The sequence below is a fragment of the Lygodium microphyllum genome, chromosome 19 (genome assembly GCF_053477565.2).
Source record: "Lygodium microphyllum isolate KBCC chromosome 19, Lygodium_microphyllum_v1.1.10, whole genome shotgun sequence".
In the NCBI taxonomy this organism is placed as follows: Eukaryota; Viridiplantae; Streptophyta; class Polypodiopsida; order Schizaeales; family Lygodiaceae; genus Lygodium; species Lygodium microphyllum.
The window spans coordinates 63,913,933-63,924,790 of record NC_141153.1 but is presented as its reverse complement, the minus strand read 5'-3'; positions in this window follow the sequence as shown (position 1 = coordinate 63,924,790).

Here is a 10,858-nt window from a genome sequence, read left to right as displayed (position 1 = left end):
GAATATGAGCCCTAAGTTCAACCACCGTAATCCTGAATGAGGTGGCATACAAGCTCGACTTGCCATAAAGTATTTGCGTACACAATGCATTCCATGTATGCCTAGTGCAAAAGTTTTACCCGGATACCTAATGGGAATGGCACGTTCCATTACTTCATTCCAATAGGCCCTTCAAAGTAGAAGTAATCCTTCATGGCACCGAGAATACAAAGGTTACCCAAAGTATCTCACTAAGTGGAAAGAGCACCCTCTTAAAGAGACCACCTAGATTTTGGAATTTAAGGCCCGTGAACGTAGCAAGAAGGAGGCCTTCGCCACCTTGCTGAAGGAGAATCCCAACAATTCTTCCAATGTACCTTGAGTTACCACTTAACTTTACCATTGACCTAGTAACACCTCCACTCCTCAAATGTAATTGAGTTGAGGGTGGACTAGCATGGTAATAAGGATAAAAGAAAAATGAGTCTACATGGACAAACATTGACTAGCTTTATAGGAAAAGCTACTTTAAGACCCCCAAGTCGTGGTATGGAAAACGCTGACCAATCTAATAGGAAAGGCTGCGTTAGAGCCCCGCTAATGCATCCAATCCAGGAATGGGCAAACATTGACTAGCTTGTTAGAAAAAGCTGTGTTAAGACCTTGGAATGAATCAATAAGCCCTACCCTTAGATTATTGAGGAAAGCAATCCATTATGTGGGGTGAGTCTGTAAGGGTTTTTTAGCTATACCATGGTGTTGCTACCAGAAACACCTATATAGGGAGGTACTGACTCTGAGCCCTGATTGGTTTTCACTCTACATGTGATTCCCTAATGGGGTTTTCAGACCTCAGGAGGTCTGGATTGATAGCTACAAATGCATGCGATCGTGGGAGCCCATTGTGACCATTGATTGGGGAGGTTAGTAAACCCAATCGAAATAATTAAACAGGGTCTAATATTTTAAACTTAACGCTGAAAATATCATTTGGGTGTATTGTCATTTGTGTGGGCTACTCGTGGGACATGGGGAGCACTAGGAGCTATTTTGGACCTAAGTGTCAATAATTGCTTTTTATTCCTTCTGACACCAACCTGGTTGATGGGATGGGTTTACTCTGTCGGACAGTTCTCTCCTCATCATTACCATGTGATCTGTTGTTCGCCTTTCCTTCCTACACTCCACACTCATCATCTGCACTATCCCCAATATAGCTCTGTTCCTTCCAACCACCACCTTCTCCTTGCACGCATACCTCATATTCCTCTACTTCTCTACTACATCATTCGCTCCTCTACTCCCAATGGCCCCCTGCTGCACTCGAGCGCCTTCGACGCCATCCTCTACTGCACCGTTCTTCCTGTGCTCCTTCCAGCCCCTTACTGCTCTTGAGTGCCCACGACAACGTCAATACCCAGCCTTGACACACCTCCTCCACCAGCCATCTATTCCACCATCAACACCTAGCCTCCACACACCTCCTCCATTGCCCATCTATTCCACCGATCGCAGCTCCTCCACCAACCATCTGTTGTTGTATTGATAGCCACCACAACTCCTTTTAGTCCTCTGTTCCTTCCAACCCTTTCCAATCCTTTGCTCCTTGTGGCCCCTTGCTCAATGCTCAGGATAGATCGCAAGCAGGTGGGCTTGTCGTGTAGTACACGATGGACTCATCTACGACCCCTGCTTGAGATCAACCATGTGGAAAGGTGCAAACAAGTTGGGATTTCACCGTGCCAGTTTTCACAACCTTCCCGTGCGTACGTCCATGGCGTCGTGTTGTGTTAGATGACTGGGGTCACCTGACAATCTGGTTCAACCTACTAGACTATTATAAAAGAATAGAAATCCATTTTCAGTTCGAGCGACTTAATGGGGGTTCTACCCATGTCAGTGTTTTTTAAAAAACTCCAACGCTAGAAAAAAAAAACTCGACGTTAAAAAAAACATATTAAGTGTTTGTGTTCCTCAAACAGAATCACAAAGCACCCAGGAGTCTTGATAGTAACTAGTATGAAGCGAGGTAGACTATCCAGGTTCATGGCATTGCTTGGTACCCTTACCAAACCAACAAAGTTTGATGAAAAGCCATACGCAAAAAAGTATGTTATGGTTGTCAAAGCTTCTATGAAGATGGAGACAATATTGCAGCGTGTGTGCAAGGAACACGTGGATTATTACATTGCGAAGAAGGACACCTTCATTCACAACTACCTTACAACTCGCTTTTGGGTCAAGGGTATGGCTGGCAATAGGAAGTTTCCCGTTATTGACAAGTGCAGTCACTATGACCGGTGCTCTTTTTGCAAGTCTAACGAAATTAGGATTCAATTTGAAGAACATGTAGATCAGGGTATGTGTTGTGAAGTGTATAGTGATTATGTTTTTTAATGTGTACTCATTTTCTCTAACCATGTTTTTCTATTTGTATAGGTATTGGTGATCCCAACCATGTGATCATCGATTCATCTATGTTTGGGAATAATGTTTTTCTATCTATATAGGTATTGGTGATCTCGATCATGTGACCATTTGATAATTTTGGTCTGATATGTTTCCCCCACATGTCCTTTTCTAGAGTACTCCATGTGAAATGTATTCTTCTTTGCTGGTATAGCTGACAATACCATGGGTTGACTTGGTATGATAGGGAATGGAGGTGGTTGCAGCGATTCCCAATCTCAGCGAGTATTGGATGATACCTGTGACAGTAGTCAAGGGACGGCATCAGGTGAAATGTTTGAATTTAAGTCTATGTTGTACATTTAGTTGGACACCACGAGTGTGATGCATACATGATCTAGATCATGTATTGCTTTTCCAAATTCTTTAGATATGGGGGAGCAACAAGTGTGAGTTGAGGGAAGCGACATCCTTATACAAGCTTCTAATGCTGGTTGGCATAAAGATAGTGCTCGTGGACGTGCCTCATCCTAGTATGGAGATTATTCAACCAGGCGATGCCAACACAGGGTAGTCTAAGCGCCGATAGTTTTCGCCATGATTTGTTGTGCTGTTCTCGTGCTTTTTACCCACATGATTCATGTAGTCTCAACTCTTCTTGGAAAGTGGCCTTGGTGTGGTACTGTCTTTGGTCATTTACAATTATGGTCAATGCGAATCTACTACTCAATATTCCAACAATGTTGTTTTGGTGCTTGCCAAAGTCAATTTCAGTTTTGTTGATCATGGTTCCATTGGGTTATTGTTGTTTTCCACAATGAGTGTATCTTTTGAAATCGGTCCTTGTGTCTCTCTTTTTAGCATGATGGGTAAATAATGTTGTGTGTAGGTACAAAATTGTGGCACATCTCGTTGCTTGATAGTCAAGTGGTCTTGCACATATGGTATGTAAAAATTTTGGATTATACCTCATCTAGAGGATTCATTCTTGGAACATATTTCCCATGTCCATGAATTGTCAATGTGAGCCTCACAATTGCGGATTCAAGGTTCTATTAACGTTCTATCTTCAATTTTAGAAGGGTTCTGTTAATGTTTCTATCTTCAATTTCTAGTTTCTTTCATGAGCACATCTAGTAAGGGATATCCAAATAAGCTATGTGCCGATTTAGCTCAAAGCACTAAGAGAATTTCCTAACATTCTTGCAAGCTTGGAACAGCACAAGAAATGTCTACAAATTCTTGCAAGCAACCTGCTATACTCTAATATAGCAATCGACATTGTGTATATATGGGGATTTTATTTTTTGGATATGTACTTAATAAAAGACAACGAGCGAGCTTTCCTACAAGCACGAGCAATCAACATTGTGTATATATGGGGATTTTATTTTTTGGATATGTAATTAATAAAAGACAACGAGCGAGCTTTCCTACAAGCACGAGCATCTGTACAATCAGCAATTACACTAGGTATCAAATTGATTATTGTTAAATGATGGAAGCAATCACAAGATAATTGGCCCGAACCCTACTTCTGCTATGGTCCCATGGTCAACATTAACATGGTGTGCATACTGGCATGCTTTTTTCATAAATGATGTTATATATGTTTTCAGGTGTCTAATTCATGTTTGCTTGACTTATTTTGCAACCTTCAACAATATATACAAGTTTGAAAACATGAATCCACCCTCCATGTCACTATTACATTGTTTAATATGCAGTTCAGTGTTGAAAACATCTACATTTAGAATGTAGATCAAAGCTAATGTGCGGTTCACTATTGAAAACATCTACATTTCGAATGTATATCAAAGATAGTGTCTTGATGCCATTAGAGGAGCACGTGCATTAAGGCAAGTTAATTAGGGAATTCAATACTTGGCACATGATAAGGCTGGATGCAAGGATGCCTTTTGAGACATAATAAGGCTGGATGCAATTCGAATGGATGCTCAATGGGTGCACTTACTCACTTTCCAAAGCATACGTTTCAGAGAATGCAATAATTTGGTGTTCTCACCCATTTGTAGGGTATTTGGTCATTCTCTCCCTTTTGTGGGCTTTTTGCGATGATGGCCTTACAAACTATAAGGACCTTTCAAACAAATTGTTGAAACGTCTTAATGAACCTTTTCTGATACAATCATGAAAATCACATGACAAATCTCAAGTAAATATTCCATCATAATGTTAAAAGACTTGAGTGATGCTACTATTGAAACACAATCAATGAGAAACACATTTTCTATAATATTGACAAGGACTTGAAATAGCTATTGACTAGGGATTCTATCCTTCAATAGCTATTATCACATAGCTCCATTGTCATCTTCCTTGCAAAGGTGGTCTAGTTTCTTCTGCATTTTTGCCCTCTTCTTCTTTGGGGGAACTGGAAAAGGATGCAGTACTCTTTTTTGTGCACGTGTCTGCTTTCAAGATTGTGACAATTGCTGCTCCTTGAAGGGTTTTGCATGCACGAAGGAATTCCCAAATCCATCATCTATTGGCTGAAGTTGGGAGCATGGATGTGAAGCCATGTCCAACTTTGAGGCCTTCATTTGTTGCAAGGCAGCCAATGTTTGGTGGGCCAAACAAAGGGCATGAGACTGCATGTCCGCATCATTTCTTGGATGCAAGGATGCCTTTTGAGACTTATTGAGATAGAGCATATTATATTATTCTTAGGATTATAAAGGGTGCTTACCACAAACTTCCTGGACTTTTGTAAATGTGGCAAATAGTTCTTGTTCCCATTTACCAGTATCCGCCACATTTTGGGGACCATTGCCTTGCAAGAATGACATGGACGTTTGTTAGGACAAACCTTGGATGATTTCCACTATAAACATAAGATGATCACTCACTTGGTGCAAGCTCATGTGGTGGTGATACGGAAGAATTCAACATTGCACATGTTTGCCTCCCCATATTCATGAAGCCATGACCTATAAGTAAAAATCTTAGAATACTAAAACAATACTTCAAATGATATGCAAGTAAAGGTATGCACTTACGTGAAGGCCATGCAAAGGTGTCGTTGTACATGTCCAAGGATACACCCAATAACATGGTGGGCTCAAGGCCATGACACATTAGGACTCGCAATTGGTCCTTGCAAATATTTCCCTTCATCGCCCATTTGCAGGAGCAACACACCCATTTGCAATCTACATTGAGTATTGTTTACCAAATATCTTCCTTGCTTTGGCTAAGGACCTTAGCGTCCTTCTTGTCTTCACCCAAGAACACTACATGTTCTTCAAGAATCTTATTGGCCTACATATGAATTGACTACAACATCCATAATGTTGAAATTTCGCTTGAAAGTTAGCGTCCTTCTTGTCTTCACCCAAGAACACTACATGTTCTTCAAGAATCTTATTGGCCTACATATGAATTGACTACAACATCCATAATGTTGAAATTTCGCTTGAAACCCGCCTCTTTCAACATATCTTGATACCAATAGAAAGAATGACAAGGACCCAGAATTTTCTAAAGTAGCCAATCTAGACATCGTCCATGAATTGTCTTCCTTCCAATCAAAAATTGAGATTTCAAAATTCCATGGTATGACTCAATGCTTCCATTTGTGTCCTAATTGGCATGTGGTAGTACTCTTGTTGCACGAACCCACATTTTTGTAAATGCATAAGCCAACACGTAAGTCTCCATTAAATAAGTTTGATTGTATTGAAACTAGTTCACATATTCTCTCTTTTACCTAAACATCCAAACCATTGCTCCTTGAAATAACGAATGAAAGCCTCTTGGGATTTGTACTTGTCAATGAAAGAGTCAACAAGTGAGGAGGCATCTTCCTAAATTGTATTGCCACTAGTGCATTTACGCATGAACAATGTCCCCCAACATCTAAACATCTCAACTCGAAGTGATGGATCATGAACCTTTTTGATCAATTGCTTCAACCAACAACGTCGTACATGCCATATACAAAGATAAATTGGAACCCCAAAGACCTCCTTGTATGGACAGTATGGATCATCTATCATAAAGCATTTGGTTCCCAAGATTTATTATAGTCAAGGATTTTATTTTTGAATGCCCTCAACCATGTAACAGTCGAGCATGATGATGTAATTATCCATGCAACAAGAACACCATTGCCATGGCTATCAAAGACAAGGATAGTGTATAGTAAAAACTACACAAATTGATTGTATTTTAGTGCCCTTACATAAGAATGAACACAAATAATCCAAATAGAATGGTATTGAAGAATTTTGACCTACCTTGTACTTGTTCATCCCAAAAGTTGCATCCATGGCAACCAAGTCATTGTTGCCATGTGTATTCAAAACCTCTGATTGCCAAGCAGTTTGAATACCCAGGATGAAAGCTTGCTTCTTTGTAGCATCAAAGATTTGATTAAAAAATGTTTGATTCTTGTTTGACAATACCCAATTGTGCACACTACATGTTCATCCTCATCTATTTGTAGAGTCAAAGACTCATGCTTACTAGCGATATTTAGTATATTGCGCAATGTGAGGAATGAATCCCTAGCTGCATGCAGCTTCCCATATGTCATACCCATCTACAATAGTTTGATGTGATGTTATAGGACTTGGTGTGGTGTGAAGCCCTTGAACAACATCTCATCTCCTCCAAAAACCATGGAGCAAATGACATCTTTGCAAATGTTTAACTAGTGTAATGCGGGCCATGGCACACATTGCCTTTCTTATCCACATGATGGAATTGTACATAATGGCCATAAGTATAGTTGCGAGACCACAAAATGGCATTGACACCCTACAAACTCTCTCTGAAGAGACTCTTCTTTTCTTATGTGTGGTGGAAGGAGGACATTCACATGCATCTTTGGGACCAAATGCACACCAATACGTGTGAAGTATCTTTTATTCATGAGACACATGTTGAATGTGCGCCCCTTATATGCTTCTTTAAAAATTGAAATCAATTTGTAATAACCTTCTTGATTGGCATAGAAATGCAAAAAAATTTATGTAGTGTGCAAGAGGTAGCTATCCATGTTGGGTTGCGTAAGGCTTCCAGCTCCACGCTTCTTGGTCCATTGCTTCCAAAAATTCATTGGGCCATCTGGTCTTCTATTCTCTCCATTCAAAAAATTAATGAGCGTGCTCCAAGGGATGGCAAGGTGCAATACATTGTACTTGGATTGGGAGTTGTGCCTTATTTTCCATTAAAGTTGCACACCATCGAATGAACCATGAGACGGGTTTTGCAAGTTAATGTGATTAGCCTTGCTTTGGTTGTCCATGTGTTTTGTGTGTGTGTGTGTGTGTGTGTGTGTGTGTGTAGAGAGAGAGAGAGAGAATGGGGGGAAAGGGGAGAGAGATTTTTACCTCTTAGCCTTCTATGCAATCCAAGCTTATTCCCCGAGAGTCACGCACATTGGGATGCATCGCCAAGTTAGTTGTTTTGAAATTTGTCGTTTTTCTAGAAATTTGTTCACTTCAATTTATTTGCTTAATCCACTAATTGTTGAATGAGCATGCGCCACTTAATTATTCGCTTATATTCCACTCAGGATCCAGCGATTACGTACTCAAAACACCGGGCTTTGATTTCTTTAAAATAATAGTCTATTTCAAAGAGGACGACGTGAGGCTCAGAGGGGCGGCTCCAACATCGTTGGTCATTCAGTTATCACTGTGGCGAGTCAACGCACATTTCCTCGCACTGATTGCAGGCCCAACTTCTCACGTCTCCAACAGTCAAGTGTTGCGGTGAAAATTTTCGCGACAACGTGAAAGGGACAAAGTGAAAATCGTAATACCATTTTCAACCACGTCGATGAACCCCAACGACCCCACCCCCATGCTCACGTGGCACAGACAACAAACAGAGCTGCTTGGGATCCATCGGGGTGTTCATCGGGCACCCTCGACACTGTTCACACCCAACAACTGATAATAACCAACACCCCACAAGCGATAAATGACTGTCACGGTGAATGTCATCCCCACCATCGTTGTTGCCCATATTACCGCACATGTGACTCCAGCTCTGCATGCTCATCCTCCACCCACAGTCCATCTCTAGCGATTATCTCCATGTAGGCCCAAGGCCCCGCCAGCAACCGATATTAGGAATGTAAAAGGTGCTTCTCTCCTTAAGTCCGTAAAAGTCATGGTGTTCAAACTATTTCTCGATGACAATCAATGTATTGTTGATGAGAATCAATTTCCTTATGAGTCCTATTCGAATTGTATCGGTTTTTTTTATCGTGCTTCTAGTTTTATAGTTCATCCGCATTCAAAATTTAGTGATTTTCAAGTGATTGGACATCCCATGGTATTAAAAATGTAGATCATTGTAAGCATTAATATGTTGTCTTGTTAGTGTCCTCTTAAATTTTCTTAGACATTGTGCATTTCCCTATAGATAAAGGCCTATTGGGTATGGTTAATTTGAAGCACCTATAGTAATATGCATTGCTAGAAGAATCCACTTTGTAATGAAGAATAGGCACTTCTCCTTCACAAAGGAGCAATTGGGTTTGGCAATGGCAAGTGCAAGAAACGAAAGACTATTAATGTCATTATTGTCCATCCAAATTTTCCATTTCTCTTTGCTTTGGGCCTTCACAAATTCTATGTAGTTCAGCCCCCTCAAACATTGAGATTAGAATAACTTAAGCCACAATACATTCAAGAAGAGTATAATGGCATTTGGAAGATATTTGGGCACAAAAAGTATGCAATCACATGAGTCCATAGATGTTTCAACTCACATTTAATTTTACACTAATGACCATAACCTTGAGATGAATGGGTAGTTCCTTCCCCTTCTCGATATATATGACCCTGCCAGGTTTTTGAATGCTAGGTTGTGTGGATTGGAGAGAACTTCAAAGGTGGAGATTGGGCATGATTTTTGTGTCAAATGCAACAAATACATTAAAAGTATTCTTAAATAGATTTGCTTAGGGGAGATTGGGCATGATTTTTGTGTCAAATGCAACAAATACATTAAATGAATAAGAGTCAATTTCTCATGCAAGGTTCCAATGAATAGGAGAACAATGTTGTTTTCGATGGTAAGGTTTCTAACGAAAGCTATAAATTCTATCCTTATTGTCACATGTTGAGCTCCAATGCAATTTAAAATTTGTTGAACCCCTTTCCATCTAACTATTGGAAGGGGCAATTAAACGCTTCATACAATACAATGATATCGTCACATCAAAGTGCTACCAATAGTACAAAGGGTCTCTCCAATTATAGAACATCATATGCTTCTTCATATGGGCACCCACCATAAACAAAGGTTACATTATTTGATGGGTCCCTTGCATGTCAATGCTGACATCCTTCACGTAAAAAGACATGTGAATTTCACTAGGAGAGCTAGGATGACTTAGCACTTGGTAGTAGAGCATGGCTTGCATATTGATATGCCATGCAAAAAGACAAGCTACCCCATTAGGACCCATCATTCTCCCACTGTGGTGCATGCTTGGCAACGTCAAGCAAAAAAATTCTTTGTTGAGAAAGAAAGTTAAACCAAACTAGGAAAAAGTATGAGAAATCTCAACATGAGAAGGCAAGTTCATTATGGGACTTGCTGGAAGATGAAGAGTGCATCATGGCAAGGGAGGAGTACATATGCACGTTCATGAAGAGAGCGATGGTGAAGTATGACTTGAAAAGGGAACACCGCGTTGGGAGAACACGGAAGTGCATTGCAGAGGGCTATGAGAAGCACATAAGTACATTGAAATGTTTTAATTATAATTGTTATCATGAATAATGCCATATTTGTATCTTTCAAATCCTAACTATCTTCATTTATGCACACTTACTTGTATGTAAATGTGTAGAAACGATCGTGCACACATGAGATAGAAGAGGCACCACAAGTTCATGTTGAGCATCAAACCATGGACAATGGTCTCCAATTGTAAAGTGATGAGGCTAATTTTTAGATGGTTGTAGATGGCATGCTTCATACTAGACCACTGATCACTCACGAGGATACTATGTCTTTGGTATGTTGCAAAGCATCAAGATTTCAAAAGGATGAAAGGTTATGCATTTTTTAAGCATACACTTTGTTTCTATATTAAATTATTGTGCAATTCTCTATTCATGTGCATTGTAGGGTAAGGGGAAGCCCTTCAAGGCACCACTTCTCTCACCACGTGATAAGTGGGTGAGACTATCGAGGGAAAAGTGTCTTACCCCAATTAGCAACTCTTCTCCTTTAGAAGTCCACGCCATTCACTTCACACTGTGTGTTCATGATTGGCACTAATAAAATTAATGTTCTAAAAAATGCTATTAGTCCAATCAAGACAAGAGGACAAAGATAAGAAATGTCACGGTAAGTAACTACTACTCAATGTGTATAGTCAATATAGATCCATATCATTGTTAAAGGTTCGTAATACGTTTTATGTCACCATCTGACTAAAGTGGGGTTTGCATGTGACCCCCAAGTCCTCCTTTGAACA